The sequence below is a fragment of the Trachypithecus francoisi genome, unplaced genomic scaffold (genome assembly GCF_009764315.1).
Source record: "Trachypithecus francoisi isolate TF-2019V2 unplaced genomic scaffold, Tfra_2.0 Lachesis_group4, whole genome shotgun sequence".
Lineage (NCBI taxonomy): Eukaryota > Metazoa > Chordata > Mammalia > Primates > Cercopithecidae > Trachypithecus > Trachypithecus francoisi.
In genome coordinates this window covers 129653095-129668531 of record NW_022681469.1, presented here as the reverse complement: position 1 = coordinate 129668531, position 15437 = coordinate 129653095, and the positions used below count along the sequence as shown (strand labels likewise).

At 39.4% G+C, this 15437-nt stretch overlaps 1 long non-coding RNA gene across 1 annotated transcript in view; it reads right to left on the bottom strand.

The window, feature by feature from the left end:
- Window positions 1-7119, bottom strand: part of LOC117072769 — a 73418-nt gene extending 66299 nt beyond the window's left edge. The window contains exon 1 of the long non-coding RNA XR_004432942.1: window positions 7034-7119. This is a non-coding gene — a long non-coding RNA (uncharacterized LOC117072769). The remainder of the gene's footprint in view (window positions 1-7033) is intronic.
- Window positions 7120-15437: the final 8318 nt, after the last annotated feature.

Here is a 15437-nt window from a genome sequence, read left to right as displayed (position 1 = left end):
TCCAAGTTTGGAGATTTTATAAAGGACTGACACTTCAAATAAAATCAAGGCATTTGGGAGGCCGAGACGGGCGGATCACGAGGTCAGGAGATCGAGACCATCCTGGCTAACACGGTGAAACCCCGTCTCTACTAAAAATACAAAAAACCAGCCGGGCGAGGTGGCGGGCACCTGTAGTCCCAGCTACTCGGGAGGCTGAGGCAGGAGAATGGCGTGAACCCGGGAGGTGGAGCTTGCACTGAGCTGAGATCCGGCCACTGCACTCCAGCCTGGGTGACAGAGTGAGACTCCGTCTCAATAAAAAAAAAAAAAAAAAAAAAAAAATCAAGGCATAACCATCAGCTTGACAAATTTTAATCATGCCAAGTAAGGGTTAAAAAGAAAAAAAAAGCAACCATAACTTACTTCCACTACTTTAGTAAAAATAAATTACATTTTAATTCTAAAAGTATAATGTTAGAATAAAAGGGAGTCTAGTAAATTGACTAGATTAAGCTTTTTGAAGAATTCATCATGTTTTTCTCACATTTCCCCAGACAGGAAAACCTCCCTGGGAGTTAGCACAGGCTTTGAGCCACCACCTGGGAAGGCTGGTCAGTGACGCGACAAGAGAGGCAAGGGCTGCATTCTGAGTTCTGGGCTCCAGTCCTGGCTCTTCACTTTGTGTCTGTGTGGCTTTGGACAATGACACTGAATTCTTTCTTGGTCCCGGTGCACTTATCTTTCCCCACAGCTACCTCTTAAAGCTGTAGAAAGGTGCAGAAGAGATTATACAAGTGAAATTGTGTTGTTGACTACTATTTTAATTCAACGGATGATTAAGAAGAAGTAGCATGTTGCTAAGTCTGAATAGGTAGCTCATATTTGGACAGCCCAAGGGGAGGCTGGAGTATAGTTCAGCTTGAACTCCATGTACCTGGGGGCATGTTTGACCCGTGGGCAGGTGCTCCAGGGCAAGGAGTAAGTGACAAATACAACTGGAAATTTTCATTGGGGACAGAAAGTCGGGGGAAAGGCTTTGGACTTTATCCTAAAAATAATGGGAAACATTGAAATGATGGGAAGATTGGGAAGAGTAAAATGACAAAAAGAGAGTTTTAATGTCAGTATAATGCATTTTTAAATATGTAAAGGGATATTTGGATTTTTTACGATTATTACTTGGGACTGTGTTCACATAATCTCACAGTTGACTGAACACTCCCCTTTGACCTCTCCCTCCTTGGGGACCAACTCAGGTTTAATTGAAGCTTTTGTCTCTATCTCTGCCTTTGACAGCTGGGAGAGTAGCAGGGGTTTGGCTAATTAGCATTTAACTGTTCACTAATGTTCCCATGGTTTTGTCAATCACAATCTAGTTTAAAATGGATTCAGACTTTTCAAAATCTTGAAAAAGAATGCTGTGTTAGAGCTGATTCCATTTTTTGAAAGGATTAAGGCAAGAATCAAATCCACCTTTATAATCTTTTCAGTCACATCTCCCAACAAAATGATATTTTGAATTGGAAATATGCTGCAATCATCTTTAGATGCAGGGGCTATGGAAGGAGAGTTAAAAATGAGCTGAAAAGTCTCCACCCATGGAGACCTGAGATCTTAGATCTTCATTTAAAGTAACCCACCAGGGACGTGCTCCTCTTTGCTTCCCAAGTGGCTTTAGAGGCATGAGGAGATAAACCTCAATATGCTAGAGTAAGCCCCTGAAGTTTGCTATTAATAAAAGATACCATTGAACATGATTGCCTGCTTTTGTTCATTCAAGCAGTTAGTCATTCAATGAATATTTACTTTTTTGGTGTCAAGCAGTGAACTAACGCTGAGAATAGAAATGGAAAGATCTTGCCTCTAAGGAAGCTGATGTTTTATTACCTACTGGGCACAATGTCCAATATTTGGGTGATAGGTACATGAAACCCAGTCCCCACCATTATGCATGTTAATACCCATGTAACTAAAAAGCACATGTATCCCCTGAATCTAAAATTTTTAAAAAGAAAAAGCTGGCCAGGCATGGTGGCTAATGCCTGTAATCCTAACACTTTGGGAGGCCAAGGTGGGGGGGATCACTTGAGGTCAGGAGTTCGAGGCCAGCCTGGTCAACATGGTGAAACCCCGTCTCTACTAAAAATACAAAAATTAGCTGGGCATGATTGCGGGTGCCTGTAATCCCAGCTACTTGGGAAGCTGAGGCAGGAGAATTGCTTGAACCTGGGAGGCGGAGTTTGCAGTGAGCTGAGATCAAGCCACTGCACTCCAGCCTGGGTGACAGAGCAAGACTCCATCTCAAAACAAAACAAAACAAAACAAAACAAACAAAAGAAGAAGCTGACGTTTTAGAGGGGAGACAGGCATCAAAACAATTACCATACTATGCAACATAATGTACGTGTCTTATGCAACACAACGTCTTAATAAGGTTCAGCGTGGGGCAACAGGAGCACAAAAGAAAGATGTGTCCTGAGACAGCTGTTTAGCAAAGACTGCAAAAAGGAGGTAGTACTTTGACTGGGTCATGAAGGATGACTGGGAGTTTCCCAGATGAAAAGTAGAGGCAGAGAATTCTAGGCAGAGGGAACAGCATTTTGAAAAGCTTAAATCAAAATGGAAGCCCACATGTATTTTTTACGTCATGTGCAGGAATTTAGATTTGTATTATACTAGAGCAATATGTCAAATCATGCCACTTAACTAGATGTGTGATATTACGTTAATTACCTGAGCTTTCTGAAACTTAGGATTCTCATCTGAAATAGGGGCAACCAAACATCAAAGTGCTAGCATGCTGTCTGACATAGAGAAGGTGCTTGAGTCCTGTTGCTTATAAAAGTAGCTTAAACAAAATAGGCATTTATAGCTCTTCCACATAAAACAGTACAGAAGCAGGAAGGCCAGAGCCGATATGGCACCACTAAAGACCTCAGGGACCCTGTCTCCATTATTCTAGACTATGGATGCTCTCTTCAGGATATCCTCATCTCCAAAGTGGTTATTAGAACTCTCTAGCAGCAAGAAGAAAGGGAACAGGAGATAACTTATCAACTAGAGGAACTATAAGCTCTTAGCAGCCTTTCTGGAACCTCCCTCCCACCACCACCATGCTTTAACCCTTCCATCTCATCGTATCAGCTTTTGCATGGGCATACTTTGCTTCAGGAAGCCTGGGGTATAGAGTCTTTTAGGGGGGCACATTTCCATACCAAAACAAACCAGGGCTTTGCTGTTAAGAAAAAAGGAGGGCATGAACATTGGGGGACCACTTAAAGTTACTGCCACAGTGCTCAACAAATGTTGGTTTTATATAATCCCTTGGCAAGTCAGCACAGTTTAAAAGCGAAAGATGAGTTTTGAAGTCAAATCCACCTGGGTTCATACCCCAGATCTGGCACTCATTCACTATATAAACTTAGGCAAGTCACTTTTAGCTCTCTGAGCTTCAGGTTTATCAACTATAAAATGAAGGCAAGAATGCTGATCTCCCAAGTCATAGAACACCTGGTACATGGATGGTATGTAGTAGAAAAGGGTTCTTTCTAGCTTTCCACCCCTGTCTCCCAACCCAGCAGAAACCTAGGGCATCAGGCTCAAGTCCAGCTCATCCATCAGCTGTCCTTCGTTGTCTGTGGGAGAGCAACACCAGAGTCAGGATCTTATGAATGAACCAAACCAAAGTCAGATGGAGAGTTCCAGTTAGGCATCTGAAGGAGGCGGGCAGAGAAGGATCAAGGTGTAAGTCACGAGGATGCAAACCAGAGAAACAAGATCATAGCAAGAGGGTGTGGGAGACACAATCTAGAGACATTCCCACAACTAGAGAAGCAGGATGTGATGTCCCATGGGGGAGGGAACTCTGATTTGGAAATACTAATGGGGAATTATTAAGTACTAGATTATGTTAAGTAAAGCTTGGATCTTGTGAGAAATGGACTTGGTCTTAAATAAAATTCTTAGGCATGTGGTCTGTCTGGGAGAGGGCTGAAGGACGCAAGCACAAATGCATCTAATAGTGGTATCTAGGGTCTAGTGACCTTTGAAGAAGTCTGCAAAAAGCATGGAAAATGAGCAATTTACTTCATGACTATCTTAGTCCCTCGTATTTCACTTTGAGAAACAGAAACTCATACATACTAAGTAATTCAAATAAAACGGAAGTTTATGGAGTAGATACAACTGGCAAGCTTATGGGCATACAAGATCAGAGCAGACATGGATGGGTCTCTGGGAACACAAGGGGCCTGGACATTGTCAGGCGGGATGAAGGCTGCTTCTTACTCATTCTGCTTCTCTCTACCCACCTGCTTCCTCTGCTGTTTCTCTTGGCACATTGGCCTTTTCTGGTTACTCATAGCTTGCGAGCTATTTCTTAACCCCAACTCTATGCAGCATTCCATTGCCATGGTGATGACTGAAGCTTTGACTCCACAAGTCTCTTAAGTTTAAATGTTCATATCTTACAACATAATTTCCAAGGCTTTAGCTAAATCTTAGAGGTTGAAAATCTTAATTTGGCTGGGCGTGGTGGCTCACGCCTATAGTCCTAGCACTTTGGGAGGCTGAGGTGGGCGGATCACCTGAGGTCAGGAGTTCAAGGCCAGCCTGACCAACATGGAGAAACCCCGCCTCTACTAAAAATACAAAAGTAGCTGGGTGTGGTGGTGCATGCCTGTAATCCCAGCTACTTGGGAGACTGAGGAAGGAGAATCTCTTGAACCCAGGAGGTGGAGGTTGTGGTGAGCTGAGATTGCACCATTGCACTCCAGCCTGGGCAACAAGAGTGAAACTCCATCTTAAAAAAAAAAAAAAGTAAAGAAAAATTGACTGAGGCTGGGTGCAGTGGCTCATGACTGTAATCCCAGCATTTTGGGAGGCCTTGTCCCCCAAAAAAAATAAAAATAAAAAAATAAAGGAAATCTTCTTAACTCAGATTAAAGATTGGCTCCCCTGAGTCAGCTTTCCACTCCTCATCTAATCACCTGGGGCTAGAGAATAGAGCAGGGTCTCATAGTTCTGTGGAGAGCCACATTCCTATTTCTCCTAAAGTCCTTGTATGTATAAAGAGTAAGATCCTATTCCTTTTTCTCCTAAAGTCCTTATATGTAGAAAGAGTAAGATCAAGACTTAAAGTTACAGTTGCATAGCTAAGATGTGCCCAATAGCAGCACCACACCCAACCACAATCACAAGGACTATTACCATCACCACCACCCATGGAGTCACTAGTGTGACTCCCTCCATCTCTACAACACTCACAGCACAATCACTATTACAGCAACCACTACTACCATCACTACCACCTCCATCATCATTACCACCATTATCAACATCACCACTTCTAATCACCACAATCACTCTCACTACTACCCTGCTCACCACCATCCCCACCACAATCATCTGTCACTATTATCACCAGCACCATTACCACTACTAATACTACTTCCTCCATTTCTGAAATCATCCACACCTCTACCATTGCCACCAACACCCCTACCAACACCATTACCACCACCACCTCCATCATCATCACCACTACCGCCATCCAACTATCTCTGCTACCATCACCATTATCGCTACTACCAAGATCATCTCCATCACCACTATCATCACCATCAGTACCTTCCTCATAACCATCACAAGCCCCCTTTATAATTACCATCATTATCACTACTACCACTATCAGTCTCAATTACCTCCATTAGTACCATCACCTCCACTATTTCACCTCACATCCCTCATAATTATCACCACTCTCACCATTACTACCACCACTAACACCATCTTGAACATTATCATCGTTACTATTAACACCACCTTTGCCATCACTATCGCCATATCTACCACCACCTCCATTATCACTACCTCCATCATCACTGCTATCTCCACCATCATCACTACCACCAGGCATCTCTGCTACCACTAACTATGAAAATGTAGACTGGAAAACAAGATTTCTACTGTGGGTAAACTAATCTTTTGGAGAGAGGAGGTGGAAGTCAGATGGGTGACTGTGAATTTTCTAAGTACATCAGTGTCAATAATTATTTGTAGTTATCTAGTCCTGAAAACTTAGCATCATTTTGTCCTCCACATCCAGTCAGTCACTGAGTACCATACATAGTCATTTCTGATTTGCCTACATCACTTCCTACTTCTCTATTTCTGCTGCCACCATCCCTCATTTCACAAACGGATGATCACAATTTTTTCCTAGCTGGCTCTCTGCCTCCAGTCTACCTATTCTCAAAGCATTTTTCATGTCCTGCCAAATTAATCTTTCTAAAATCTTGATTTCATTACTTTTTTGCTTTGCTCAAAATCTATTGGCCAAATTTTCCCATCTAGAACGAGAAGCTCTAGATCCAGATTCCTTTGCCAGCCCTATTTCCTGTGACTCTCCTGGAACTTTGGGCTCCTGCTAGGCTGGTGTCCTCTTTAGTCTTTCAAACCTAGCATGGTCTCCACACCATGACTCAAACATGTCCTTTATTTGGTCTGTCTTCTACAATCCTCTGTTTCTATACACATTCTACTTCTCAAAGCTTGACTTAAAATGGGGAGATATATGTTAAAGAATCCAAAGCAGCAGATTCGTAGGATGAACAACTCAAGAGATCTAATATACAGCATGAAGATTATGGTTAATAAAATTGTATTGTATTTGGGACTTTTGTTAAATAAGTAGATTTTAGCTGCTCTTGTCACAGATGTACACACATACGAGTAACTATGTGAGATGATAAGTATATTAATTTGCTTCACTGTAAGTGAAAATTTTACTATCTAAATGTATTCAATACCATCACATAAACCTCAAATATACACAATAAAATGTATTTAAAAACAAACAAACAAACAAACCTGAGCTTAAATCATACACGTATGAAATTTAAGAGATTCCTCTTAAGCATATTAGGGAACTCAGCTTCAAGATTACAGACAAAGTCCCCACGTTAGACTCTGTATCTCTTGAGTCCTAAGATGATTAAAAATCAATAAAGACATAAACCTGTAGCAGCAAAGAGAATGGGAGGGTATTCACCAACATACAAGAAGTTTTAATGAATTTTCAGAAGACGAGAAGTAAATGGAGAAGCATTAGTGGCTTGCAGCAGAACAGAAGAAAGAGCAGCCTTGAGAAAGCTGCAGGAATTTGAAAGCAGCAGAACCATGTAACCCCTGGACACAGAGTCAATGCACTCAAGAATGGAAACAAGGAGCAGGGCCAAAACCCAGGGAGAGTGAGAGAACTATCAACGAAATAGTAAACACCTCCACTCTTGCACAAAGCTCAGGCCAACAGGCATTTATTCTCAGTCAAAACACAAGAGCATTTTTCTAAAAAAAAAAAACAAAAAACAAAAAGAAAAGAAAAGAAAAAGAAAAAGAGAATAACCACAGGGTACCTGCTGTGGCCTGAATGTGGTCCTCAAAGTTCATGTGTTGAAAGCTTCATCCCCAATGCATCAATATTAAGAGGTGATTCGGTTAGGAGGTCTTCACCCTCATGAATAGAGTTAAACGGTTACTGTGGGAGTGGTTAGTTATCATGAAGTGGGCTCCCAATAAAAGGATGAGTTCAGCCTCATTTCCTGTTTCTCTTTCCACTGGGTGCCTCCTTGCCATAAGATGCCTCCAGCCCCGTTAAGATGCAACGAGAAGGACTTCATGCAAAGTTTTGATACATTCAAACAAAAATAAGTTTCAAGTTTAAGTCAAAACTCTGCATACACAATAATAAAAAAGTAAACAATAAATAAACAAGCTAAAGCTTTCCAGGAATTGATTTTAAAACCCTATCAGAAAGCAGTGTCTTCTTCAACTCACCCCACCCCTGCCCTCCAGCACTGGGTTCCAAAGCTCCAATGCCACGTCAAAGGGAGTATCTAACCCCAGACTTGAAGGAGAGGGAAAAATCTCTCCTAGTCCTTGGAATGTAATTACCATTAAGGTTGAAAAACGAGGGCGATGAACAGTAGTGGCAGGTTTTTTCAAGTTTATGTAAACACTGACTGCAGGGAGATGGGTGAGACGTTGGAATCAAAGCATCCCTGTCACATCAGTGCTTTAAATCTCTAAGCAACTCCTTGAAGATCATCTGGCCTCTGTGAACATAAGCAGCTGATAAAAGGTGCCGCTAAGCTCACTTCTTATCTACTGTCACAGGCAGACTGCCCCAAAGCTGCATCTTAGGGAAACCAGCCACTGAATGGTGCTTGGAGATGCTTTCAAGCCACAGGATGGGGCAGGCTTCTGGGGTGCTTCCTGCAGGTGTACTGGTTTCAGGAAGGACCTTGTTCTCCCAGGGTGCATCACACTTGCTTCCTTAAATCTCCTCCAGGGCCACATTTGTTATCTTTGGTAAAATGAACTTCCAGGGTTACCAAAAAAACAAACAAACAAAAAAAGCAAGGGGGATACAAGCTACCTGTGGAGAGTGAATGGGTCTGCATCCTTTACTTAAAGATCAGGAATCTGTGACTTGCACACAAAGCAAAAGCTCTGCCCAAAAGGTCTTCCCCTGGCCTTGTCCACCAGAGAACACACTGAAGTGCTCTTTTATTTATTGAAGTGAGCTCAGTACCCCTTGTGGGCCTGATTTGGTGGCTTAGTTTTCTGGCACTGTTCTTCACTATTAATATTAAATCATCAAGACAAATCTGAAAGGGGATGAACAGTCCCTTAGTCTCAAGTCAGCAAACAAGCGATGACCATTAATAATGCAGATTGTTCAACTTAATGATTTGAGCCAGTTAATCCAATTTCTCCTCAACTGGAGGAGATTTGAGACAAAAACAACCAATGTAAACTACCTAGCATAGTGCCAAGTCATCAATAGATGTTGGTTCTTACTTAACACCTGAGTTTCTTTCATATGAATGGCCTTGGATCACCCAAGCTCAAAGGAAAGCATGGCATGTACAGTGGCTGGGGCGAGATGCAAGCTTTCACTTCAGCTAATGAGATAGGTATTGTTAGGAAGTTCCTAAAATTAACTTTGGAAAATTTTTTAAAATGAGTGCATTACTCCATTTTCACACTTCTGGAAAGAATACCGGAGACTGGGAAATTTATAAAGGAAAGAGGTTTAATTTCCTCTTAGTTCTGCATGGCTTGGGAGGCCTCAAGAAACTTACAGTCATAGCAGAAGGTAAAGGGGAAGCAAGACACCTTCTTCACAAGACAGCAGGAGCAAGAGAGAGCACAGGAGAAACTGCCACTTTTAGAGTATCAGATCTCATGAGAATTCTCTCACTATCATGAGAACAGCATGGTGGAAAACCCCCCATGATCCAATCACCTCCCACCAGGTCCCTCCCTCTACACATGGGGATTACAATTTGAAATGAGATTTGGGTGGGGACACAGGACCAAACAATATCAATGAGGAAAAGTGAAAATCAGAAACAATTTCTTTACAGTGACATGGGATCTATTATTCCTAATTTAAATATATATTTAATACATATAAAATATATACTTAATATATATTTTAAAATATATATATATATTTATATATATATAAAGTTTCTGATGACACTGGCAAAGCGAAACAGGCAACATTAGGTTTGGCCATGAGTCTGAGATTATGATCTGATAGATCATTCCATTCTTTCAGTATTATCTACCCTGGATGTTGAGTGTTAAACCTGGACTCATGTAAAGAGTCTCACATGGGCCATCTTCTTACTTTCTTTAAACATGATGCCAAAACCATACCAACTGTGTAGACTATAAACACTCTTAGGCAAAGCAATCATTCTAATTTAACCTACCAAGTCAAAATGCAATGATCACAAAAACAGTTTTGAACTGATTTGTCTATTCTAATCAAGCAAGCATTAATTCATTTGTTCATTCACTGATTATTCACTTAATATATTCCAGGAACTGTTTTAGCACTTGCATACAGAGATAAATAAGACCTAGCCACTAACCCTCTGTTCCCCATAAGCGCACATGTAAACACACAGACACATACATGCATAGTATACTATAGTCAGAAGGGGAGATGTTCACATAAGGGAAGAATCACACCACCAGTCTGATGACTAGCTTAACAGAGTGTCCTGCTGGGCCCCTGTTAACTTCAATAGAGATGGTACCAGGTTCAAGAGGTGAAAGGACAGAACCCAGAGCTAGTGAATGAAACATAAAGTTTATTTGGGGGAACTTACAGGGCAGTCCAGTGGTGGTGAGCTGGACAGGAGAACTGCGACTGCTTATAAGAAGCATCCATTAATATAGCATTTTCACTTAGCACCCTCCTCTCAGCAACCTTCATGTGGAAATCTTCATTTCTTAAGTTATTGCTGTCAAGTGCATCTACTATGCACAGAGATGTGTCAAGTGCATCTACTATGCACAGAGATGTGCCCGAAGTTTCTGAGATCATAGGAGAAAGGATTGCCAACCCATCTGGACAAGTCTTTATAGAAGAATTGACCTTCAGCTGGCCCTTAAAGCAGCCGGTTTGGTTTGCATGTCTAAACAGCCACCCTAGCCAACCAAGCAAGGACAGCCCTGGTGTCCAGGGAGAAGCTCACCTCTTGCTGGCATGAGAATGTGATGATAGAAAGAGAGAAGAGCGGAAAGGAAGTCAGAGAATATGGACTGACATTTTAAAAATATCTTCTAAAGTACACTAATATATGTAACTTCCTTGGAAATATATAGAAAAGGAAAAAATAATTTTTGAATAGAGGGATAGATAGATATAATATAAACCACATAAAGTTAAATGTATTGTAGAATCTGAGTGAGTATGTGAGTGTTTGTTGTACAAGTCTCTCGACTTTTCTATATATTTAAAATTGTTCATAGTATAATGCTGGAGACAATCACCTTGTATAAAGTTTCCCTGAACAATGTGTATGGTTTTAGGCCTTATATATCTCTCATTAGTTGTCCATAGCCATTTTAAGATGTCCATGGAGAAATACTTTTAAGGGGTTTTATTCTAATTCTTTCTCCTGAAAGCCCTCTAGAGAATAGATTGGGACTTCCTCAGTAGTGATCTCTAGGGAATCCGTGGACCCTAGAATAAGAACTCCTGATATAGACATTTCATTTAGAAATTAAAAGAAATTTAAATTAAAGAACTTCTGATATAGACATTCCATTAGAAATTAAAAGATAATTAAAACCAGAATCTAGATACTGGTGACAGCTTCCAGTTGCTAAGCCTATAGAACCTTACTTATGGATCAAAACTAGGTGAAGACTTCCAGTTCAATATGACAGACTGATCACAAATATTTACCTCCTCTCTCTCCCAAAATTCATCTGAAATGACGCAAATAATATAATTAAAAAATAAATTTGCAACAGCTCGGGAAACAGGAAAGGATACCGCCAGTGGACCATATGTTTGGGGGAATTTCTGGAAGTTAGAAAACTAATAAGATCAAATTGATAGAGAAATCAGAATGAAACAAACGGCAACAATAAAAAGGGGCTGTTGCAGGGAACAGAGTTGTTCTTCCCAAGGGCTGTAGAACCTCCAGACTCAGAGAATAACAGCACAGGAAGGTGGAGTAGTCCCTGGTTGCAGGGCAATCCTCAGAAAAATTAAGTAAAAGACTTCTGGCTGAACAGTGGGGCTGCTGTTCCCATGCACCTCTGCATGGAGATGAGGGGCCAGCCTTGGCGTCTGCCAGCTTCCCGTGGAGGCAAGACCTCTCTGTTGGGAGGGGATGGAGAGGAAATGTTTGAGTTTGGAAAAAGAGAAAAGTAGAGCAGAGCTCCAGGAAATTCTAGTCCTGTATAATGGACCATGCAGGGTAGGTGGATAGGGAAGAAATGTGGCTCTTTCAGGAATGAAAGCACTAAAAAGATTTCTAATAGCAGGGTGAAGTCTTCCTTGCTTTGGCAAGGTTATAAGACCCTGACTTGCCTCCCTCTCTCACTCTAAAAGAGAAACATGCCCGTTATGAGGCCAAACCTTTAGTCATTCCTTCCATTCGGGGAGAAATCTAGTAAGAATACAAATATGCCCAAGAAAAATGCAATCCATGCATTTATAAATAAAAATGGCAATTAAAGATTACTAGACCTTTGAGAAACACCAACACCAATGAAGAGAGCCAAAGTGAACAAACAGAAAACATGTTGGAGAAATTGAAAAAAGCAAAAGATACGAAAAACAGAAGAGAAATTTCTAAATAGCATCCTCAGAAGTTCTCAGGAGGATGTTTTATTTATGGAAAAAGAGCAAGTGCTATTTTTAAAGTAGAAATAAAAAAATAAGAAGCAATTGGTCAAAAGAAATGCTAAAATGTAAAGTAATAAAATGGACCATACAAGGACTAAATTAGAGATCTGGAATATAAAGAAAAGAAATTCCTCAGAAAATAGAATAATAAACAAAGAAATTTTAAAAATTACCAAAAAAAGGTTCAGGAAATATATTTAGAAGATTCACTTAATAGAAATTCACTAAAATAGCTACTTAACAGAAGGGTAAGAAAGAAAAGGCAGACTGGAGAAGGGGGAACAAAATTAAAGAAATAATAGAGGACAACTTTACTGAAATGAATAAAGATTTAAGACTTCACTATTGACTACTGAACAAAAGTGATGAATAAAGAAATTTACCTAATTCTATACCATATTTCCAAACTAATCTTGAAGATGAAAGAATGAGTTATTTACAAAGGAAATAGTATTTGACCAATGCCCAACTTTATTTTTGCAACACAGAATGCTAGAAGACAATAAACATTCAAGAAACCACTTTAAAAAGTATTAGAATTAAAACACAATTTCAAGGAAGTGGCTGACATAGAACAATGTGGAAAAATTAATAGTTTTACTATACACCAGTTCAAAAATGTAACATTTAAATTTTTTAAGTCTCAATACTGAGATCAAAGATATTATGAGAAAACTACAGATCAATATCTCCCATGAAGGTAGATTAGAAAATTCTCAAGAAAGTATTAACAAATCAAATCCAGAATAATACAGCACAACCAAGTGGAGTTCTTCCCAAGAATGCAAAGATAGTTTAACATTTAAAAACCAATTAATGCAGTTCATTATATTAGCAAAGTAAATAAGGAAAAGCATATGCTCATATCAATAGATGCAAAAAAAGTTAGACAAAATTCAACATTCATTTATGATAAAAAGCTCTCAGCAAACCAGAAATAGAGGAGGATTTTCCTAATTTGATAAAGAATATCTACAAAAATCGTGCAACTAACATTAGACTTAATAGCAAAAAACTGAATGCTTTCTCTCTAAGATTGGAAACATAGCAAGGATGTTGGTTGTTTTGTATTCTTTTATGAGATTTTCAGATAGGTATGAAAGACAAAGGAGGGATTGAGAAAGGCAAAGTTTATTATACTCTCAGGTCCTAGAGATAGGAGGCATGGCAATCCATGCAGGGTCACATGGGAAAGGCATTGGAGTAGTCAGGAGGCAAAAGACAGGAGAAGGGGAAAGGTTTAGGCCACTGCCTTCATTGGGGTTTTTGAAGGGAAGGCAAGACAGAACAGGGTGAATAGTTTAGGACTGGCTACCTTAAATAATTTTGGCAGGCTTTAAGCCACAGGGGTGGTCCCTAGTTGCCCAGAACCTAGCTCTCAGATGGTTAAAACAGAGGAATATTGCCATCTGGGGTGTACAGCCAGTAAGAGGAGATGTGGCCGTGAATTAGTGAGTTTGCGTATCAAAGGCATGCTCCTGAATAAATTGACTAGCCCCAGGAGGGGCAGTCTGGCCCTGGTCAAAAAGGGTTTTTTGTTTGTTTTAGGATATGAAAACATTATGATAATACACAGGAAATTTAAAAATATTTATAATATGTTAACTTTTGCCACTCTTATTCAATATAATACTAGAAGTCCTAGCCAGCACAATAAGGTAAGAAAAGGAAATAAAAGACATACGAGTTAAAAATGAAGAAATAAAACTTTCCCTATTTGCAGATAAAATGATTGTCTACATTGAAAATCCCAAGAATTCACCGACAAAAATCCTAGAATTAATAAGTGAGGTTAGCAAAGTTGCAAAATTCCAGAACAACAAACAAAAATCAACCATGTTTCTATAGAAATGAATATGTAAAAACAGAAATTAGGAAATATAATACCATTTATAATTACTCCAAAAAATGAAGTAGTTACATATAAATCTAACAAAAAATGTACAGGATTTGTATGTTGGAAATTACAAAAAGGTGATGAAAGAAATGAAAGATTGAAATAAATAGACATACCATTTTCATGGATTGGAAAACTAAACACAGTAAAGATGTTATTTCTCCCCAAATTGATCCATAGATTGAATGCAATTTCTATCAAAATCCCAGTAAGATAATAAGACAAACTTATTCAAAAATTTGTGTGAAAAGACAAAGGAATTAAAACTTGAAATAGAAGAAAAAAGTGAAAAAAAAATCCACTTTATGGACTTCCTACCTGGCTACAGTAATTAATAGTGTTTTTCTCTGAAGATTATTTTGTGGATTATAAAAGATAATATGTTAAGAATGTAGATGGGTACCTTGCACACAATAAGTGTTTAACACATGGTAAGTATTAATCAAATATTTTATAGCTCAGGAAGTGACATTTGAGAGATGTAAAGTAAAATGTCCACTTTTATATAGATAATCAGTGTTAAAGCCAGAATTTGAGCTAAGACCTCTTGATTCCAAATCACAGGCTACTTACCACCATACTATAAACATTACAAAAAAGAAATTACCATTCTAAACACCACTCTAACCTTCCCGCTCATTGAGTCTTATTTGTCCATCAGTGATAGAATTCCAAGATCTCTTCAGAATATCCCAGTTTACAAATAGTGGAATCATTTGTGGTACCAATTTTTCTGGTATTCAAGTTATTTTATTTTTATTAGTGTTTTTTCTTGCCAGGAAGTCAATCCAGTGGTCATACTTGACTCCTTCAATAATGGTACCCTGATACATATTTAAGGATCCAAAAATCCCATTCTGTAAAACATAAAATGCCTTGTCCCTTTCCTATAAATGATTCATCACAAGTATTATTATCCCAACAAGCCTGTGATCGATGGGAACATCTTCATTTGTGTGTAAATGACGCCCGTCTTCTCGGGCCAGTGCTTTCTCTCATTCCTGCACCTGCAGAGACTAAAAGAGATTAAATGGGTCTCCTCAATACATCCCATGAAATATTGATTAAAGGTCTAGTTAAATAAGTGTATTAATGTAGACTTAAAGCACTCAAGTGAGTAAGAACACCCCAAGGGGAAACGTTTCTACCAAGAAAGTGAGACAAAAATTGGATACTTTGAAAATGGTGAGAATGTTCCTGGGTACACAGATCCTTTTTGCAATCTCACACAGCAAAGCAGAACTTTTATCAAATGATCCCAGTGATAAAAGCCTGGCCCTTGGAGGGAGGGCTAAGGTGGAAGAGGGGAGACGTTAAAAATGAAATAAACAGTAT